General features: G+C 47.8%; 1 pseudogene across 1 annotated transcript; it reads left to right on the forward strand.

Moving 5' to 3' along the window:
* The first annotated feature begins 4,049 nt into the window (after positions 1 to 4,049).
* On the forward strand, positions 4,050 to 5,418 carry LOC308516584 (Krueppel-like factor 5; annotated as a pseudogene). The gene has a single exon. The product of its transcript is annotated as a Krueppel-like factor 5 (transcript).
* The last annotated feature ends 1,141 nt before the right edge of the window (positions 5,419 to 6,559 follow it).

The raw sequence follows: 6,559 nt of genomic DNA on the forward strand, positions 1-6,559 counted from the left end.
TTGGCTAATCAGGGCGATATGCAAATTAACTGCCAGCCAAGATTGTGGCCGGCAGCCAGGCAGCTTGAAACTAACATGAGGCTTGCTTGCTTCAGTGACGGAGGAAACCAACATTCCCCGCCTGCCTTGCCGGCCTCTGAGCCTGCAGTTTCAAATATTGTAACGAATATAGAAGCTAAAGAAAACCCCAGAAACCTGCTTTCAGTGAGAAAGGATCTCAGAGCTGGAGTTATACATTGTTTTGATTATAGAACCCAAACAAACCAGATACCTGCTTTCACAGCAGAGGCCTCAGAGCTGGAGCCAGAGCTAAAGCTGGCCTAGAATTTAAAAAAAAGAAAAAAAGGAGCAGTTGGGAGCTTCAGTCCTCAGCCCCCCACCCAGACTGTCCAGGCACCCCAGTGGGGACCCCCACTCTGAACGGTGTGTGACCAGCTGCAAACATCCATCATCCCTCACCCAGGGCTGGCCAGGCACCCCAGTGGGGGCCCCCACCCTGATCCAGGACACCCTTCAGGGAAAACCAGCCAGCTCCACCCATGCACCAGGCCTCTATCCTATATAGTAAAAGGGTAATATGCCTCCCAGCACCGGGATCAGCATGACAGGGGGCAGCACCCAAAACCCCTGATCGCCCTGCGGCTCTTTGTGGGTCAGGGGGTGGGACCACAACCTCCCTATCGGACCTGCTCTGTTCGTGACAGGGGAAGGTGCCCCAACCTCCTGATCAGCTCTGCTCTGTGCCTGATACGGGGGAGCTCCCCAACCCCCTGATCGCCCTGTGGCTCTGTGTGTGACAGGGTTCGGCGCCCCAACCCCTTGATTGGCCCTGCTCTGTGTGTGACAGGGTGCAGCGCCCCAAGCCCCCCCCCCCACGGGCCCTGCTCTGTGTGTGATGGGGTAGAGCCATAACCTCCCCATCGGCCCTGCCCTGAGTGTGAGAGTGGAGGCGCCCCAACCCCCTGATCCGCCCTGCTCTGTGTATGACAGGCGGTGGTGCCCCAACTCCCCTATCGGCCCTACTCTGTGAGTGATAGGGGGGAGCTCTTCAACCCCCTGAAGAGCCCTGCTCTGTGCATGACAGGGTGGAGCTCCCCAACCCCCTGATGGCCCCTGCTCTGTGCGTGACAGGGTGGAGCTCCCCAACCCCCGGATTGGCCCTGCTCTGTGCATGACAGGGGTTGGCGCCACAACCTCCCCATCAACCCTGCCTTGAGTGTGACAGGGGGCGGTGTCCCAATCCCCCAATCGGCCCTACCCTGAGTGTGACTGAGGGTGGCATCGCAACCTCCCGATCCGCCCTGCTCTGTGCATGACTGGGGGCGGCACCCCAACTCCCCAGTTGGCCTTGCTCTGAGCCCGACCAGGGGCTGCACCTAGGGATTGGGCCTGCCCTCTGCCACCCGGGAGCAGGCCTAAGCCAGCAGGCCGTTATCTCCTGAGGGGTCCCAGACTGCGAGAGGGCACAGGCCAGGCTGTGGGACCCCTCCTTCCCCCCGATTGCACAAATTTTTGTGCACCGGGCCTCTAGTCAATAGATAAATGGATGAAAAAAGCTGTGCTACATTTATGCATTGGAATACTACTCAGCCATTAAAAAAAAATTATTTTTTACAACAGCATGGAATCTATTTCATGTGGAACCTACTGAACAAAATATGCTAACAAACAAAATAGAATCATAGATACCTGTAACAGACTGACAGCTTCCATAGGGGAGAAAGTTGTAGGGCTGGATGAAAAAGGTGAATGTATTAAGAAGAAAGAAAACACATAGCTAAGAACAAATATATGGTGATTGGTAGAGGGAATGGGGAGGGGGTGGTGAGAAAGGTAAATGAGGGTAAATGGGGGAAAAATGGTGGCAGGCAGAAACTTTGTTTGGGGTAGTAAAAACATGTATGCAAATGATGTTTTATTGAGTTGTACGCTTGACACATGTATGGCTTTATTAACCAATTTCAGACCAAAAGTTCAAAAAGAAGTAAAGAAAAAATGAATTCATAAATGTACAATTTTTAAATATATATTTTCATATTATGTGTCTATGTATATTTCTTATCTGAAAATATATACACTAGAGTGAACAATAATCATTTGAGGGAAAAGGAACTGATATGGGGAAAAGATAATTTTTTACTTTCAATTTATTATTTCCACTATAATTTCAAGTTATTTTACATATAAATGTTGTTAATTCTATTTAAAAATAAATAAAATAATGAAGTTAAAAATTATTTGAAAACACATATATGTAATGGAAAACATAAGATTAACAAAAGATTTTTAATCTGTCACCAGCCTTGCTAGATAAATACACTAGGATTTACATACTCAAAACAGCAACCACTAGCCACAAATGAATACTGATTATTTGAAAATTGGCTAGTGCCACATTTTGAACTTGTAATATGTTGTAAATAGTCGATTAAATAAAATATATTATTTAAATTATTTTTTGTTTATATACTAATGTGGCTCCTAGAAAATTTCAAATTACATATATGCTCAAAATATATTTCTATTGACAACAGTACACTAGAATCTATTTAGTAACTTGAGAAAAACAAAACTAAATCTATTTTAAAATAAAAAATATACAAAACATAAATGGACCTCACTTTAAGCAAACATAGAATTATTACAGTTATGCCAAAAACATAATAGCATACCTTATGCAAATCACTATTGACTTTAACTTAAAGTTAGGAACAAGATCCTAATTTTTATTCATTTTTTTCTCAGTTCAGACATTTGCTTATAGACTAATCAAAAGAAGAAGACTCAAACAAAAACACAAATTTTTGGTGACATCTTTTCTATCATTTTTTCAGTTAACATTTCATGAACGCTTAAAGTGGGTCAGGACCTACATTAGGCAACAATAAGAAAAAGAATTTAGACAAATAACAAAAATAGGCCTTGTGCCCTAACCGGTTTGGCTGAGTGGATAGAGCATCAGCCTGCAGATTCAAGGGTCCCAGGTTCGATTCCGGTCAAGGGCATGTACCTTGGTTGTGGGCACATCCCCAGTAGGGGGTGTGCAAGAGGCAGCTGATTGATGTTTCTCTCTCATCAATGTTTCTAACTTTCTATCCCTCTCCCTTCCTCTCTGTAAAAAATCAATAAAATATATTTTTAAAAAAATAGGCCTTGCTTTTCCACTCCCCTTCAGTGAAGTGCCATTCTCCATGGCATATGGAGAGATTGCACAACCTACTCTTTAGTCATCATTTAGCCAGGCATGTATTCAAATGTGGTAACATTTTCTTAATGTGGCCTGTGAATAGAACCAGAAGAAACACTGAAGATGCACTAGTAAAGCTAAATTAACTATAACATATTTTGTCTATATATTTAATATATATATGGTATAATAATTATCTCAGTTTCTTGGGAACTTTGCTCTTGGGGAGATTCAAGTTGAGGGATGCTTATTTTCAATGCTGGAACTGTGAAGAAAATGTTCTGCAGAAAACAGATGGTGTACTCCAGCAGGCACAAGATTGCAGCTGCACCAGTTGTGTGTAATAATGACTGCTATCTGTAAAGCAGTTGTGTATCCGGCTGTCTGTTGCAACTACCAAAGGGCCTGGTGCAGTATTTTGGTGATGCCTGAAGATATAGGCAGATGTTGGGAGGAATAAAATGACCACACCGAGCAAGGCCAAGAACCAAGGCACAGGTAAGTATATTTAAAATAATGGTAGAATTGAGTCGCGAGCCAGGTACGCGTTCATAACTTGCTCTCAGAGACCTGCCATAGCGGGAGTGGGCTCTGGAGATGGCCACCCTGAGGATGTTGGCGTTTACGCCAGGCAGAGCGGAAGAGTTTTGCTTTTCATGTGCACCTTCGAGAACCGTGGACTGAGGGGTCTGTCCGGAGCCTCCCCTCCTCTGCCTGAGGCCCAGCACGGAGCTCGCCAGCCCGAGCCAGCATGCATGAAGTGGGAAGGGCGCTCAACCCACGCCCAGCGACCGGAGCCACCCCTCCAGCCCCCTCCCCCAGTGCCCATGGCTACGAGGGTGCTATCCAGCTGAAACCTGTGCCCCAGCCACTGGCCCCGCAGGACAAGCCCGTGTTCACGCAGCTCAAGCCTGTGCTGGGAGCCAGGAACTTGGCCCCCAACATGGCACTCTTCTCTGGCAAGGAGCTGAAGCACCTGCACCATCACCTGCAGGTGCAGCCCATGTACCCACAACCTCCACAGCCTGCGCCACCACTGTTGCCAGGCTGACTGCACACCCCGCCCCCCGCCCTGCCCCCTCAGGAGCTGGTCCAATAAGATGTGAAATGGAGAAGTATCTGACATGTCAGCTTCCTCCAGTTCCTATAATTTCAGAGCATAAAAAGTACAGATGAGACAGACGTAGACCAGTTCTTCACTGACAGTAAAGGGTTACCTTACAGTCAGTATCAACATGAATGTCTTCCTGACATCACTCACCTGAGAACTGGCCTCTACAAATCCCGGAGACTGTGTGTAACACTCAAGACAGAACATGTTGCCGTTTTCAGCCACCAGAGTGAAATGACTGCCCCTCCTCTGACCCCAACACAGGCCCTCCCTGAGTTCACCAGCATATTCAGCTCACACCAGACCACATTTCCAGAGGTGAACAATATTTTCATCAAACAAGAACTTCCTACACCAGATCTTCATCTCTCTACCCCCTCCCCCGTCGCCACACACCCCCCCACACACACACATGTCCACTTGTACCAGCTACTGAATACACCGGATCTAGATATGCCTAGTTCTATAAACCAGACAACAGTAACAGACACTCTTTTTTTTTTTTTTTTTTTTTTTTTTTTTAGTAACAGACAGTCTTAATGTTTCTATGTCAGCCGCCATGGTAGGACTTACTCAACACACACACTGTTCTGCAGACTACGATGAAACAATTCCAGGGCATACCCCCTTGCATATACACAATGCCAAGTCAGTTTCTTCCACAAGAGGCCACTTACTTTCCCCAGTCATCACCAAGCTCAGAGCCTGGAAGTCAGATAGACAAGCAGAGATGCTCCAGAATTTAACCCCACACTTCCATCCTATGCTGGAATTTACCTGTCACTCTACCAGTTAATTCGCAAACTATCCAACCTGTCAGATACAACAGAAGAAGTAACCCCAATGTGGAGAAACGACGCATCCACTCTGTGATTACTCTGGCTGCACAAAAGTTTATACGAAGTCTTCTCATTTAAAAGCTCACCTGAGGACTCATACTGGAGAGAAGCTGTTCAAATGCACCTGGGAAGGCTATGACAGGAGATTCGCACACTCTGATGAGCTGACATGCCACTACCAGAAGCATACTGGGCCCAAGCTATTCCAGTGCCAGGTGTGGAACTGCAGCTTCTCCTGCTCTGATCACCTGGCCTTGAACATGAAGAGGCACCATAACTGAGCTGCTGTGAGGGCCTGCATGCTTATGCAATCACACTGATGGTCTGCAGTTCACTTGGCAAAATTTTAATTACAATATATATATATATATATATATATATATATATATATATATATATATATATATATATCTCCTATCTAATAATAGACAAACATGGTAATTAACCATACCCCCGATATGCTTCCCATTGGCTAACCAGGGCAATATGCAAATTAACTGCCAACCAAGATGGCGGCCGGCAGCCAGGCAGCTGAAGCAAACAGGAGGCTTGCTTGCTCCAGTGAAGGAGATAGCCAAGGTTCCCTGCCTGCCACTGCTGGGCTCTGAGCTTGCACCCTAAGCAACTATGTTGCAATTATAGAAGCTAAACAAATCAGATACCTGCTTTCAGCAGCCAAGGTCTCAGAGCTGGAGCCGAGCCTCAGAGCTAAAGCCAGCTCTCAGTTCCAGTGACAGCCATAGAAGGTAAATAAATCCCAGAATAAAAAGAGAAAAGCAAAAAAGGAGAGGTTGGGAGCTTCAGTCATCTGCCAGCCAGAAAACAGCCCTCAGCCCCTCTCCCATACTGGCCAGGCACCCCAGGGGAGACCCCCACCCTGAAGGGGGTGTGACCAGCTGCAGACAGCCATCATCCCCTCATCCAGGCTGGCCAGGCACCCCAGTGGGGATCTGCACCCTGAAAGGGGTGTGACCAGCTGCAAACAGCCATCATCCCCTCATCGAGGCTGGCCAGGCACCCAAGCGGGACCCCCACCCTGATCCAGGACACACTTCAGGGCAAACCAGCCAGCCCCCACCCTTGCACCAGGCCTCTATCCTATATAGTAAAAGGGTAATATGCCTCCCAGCACCGGGATCAGGGAGCCCCGAGGCCTCCCGAACCTGGGATCAGTGGAGCTGTGAGGCCTCACGCCCCAGGATCAGCGGAGCCTCCCAGCACCGGGATCATTGGAGCAGCGAGGCCTCCCAGCACCGGGGTCAGCGGAGCCGCAAGGCCTCACTGCCCAAGTGTCAAGCGGAGCCACGAGGCCTCCTGGCCCCTGGAGCATCATATTACAGGGGGCAGCGCCCAAACCCCCTGATCGCCCTGCGGCTCTGTGTGTGACAGCGGGAGGGGCCACAACCTCCCTATCTGTTCTCT

The sequence above is a fragment of the Myotis nattereri genome (genome assembly GCF_964212035.1).
Source record: "Myotis nattereri genome assembly, chromosome: 3".
In the NCBI taxonomy this organism is placed as follows: domain Eukaryota; kingdom Metazoa; phylum Chordata; class Mammalia; order Chiroptera; family Vespertilionidae; genus Myotis; species Myotis nattereri.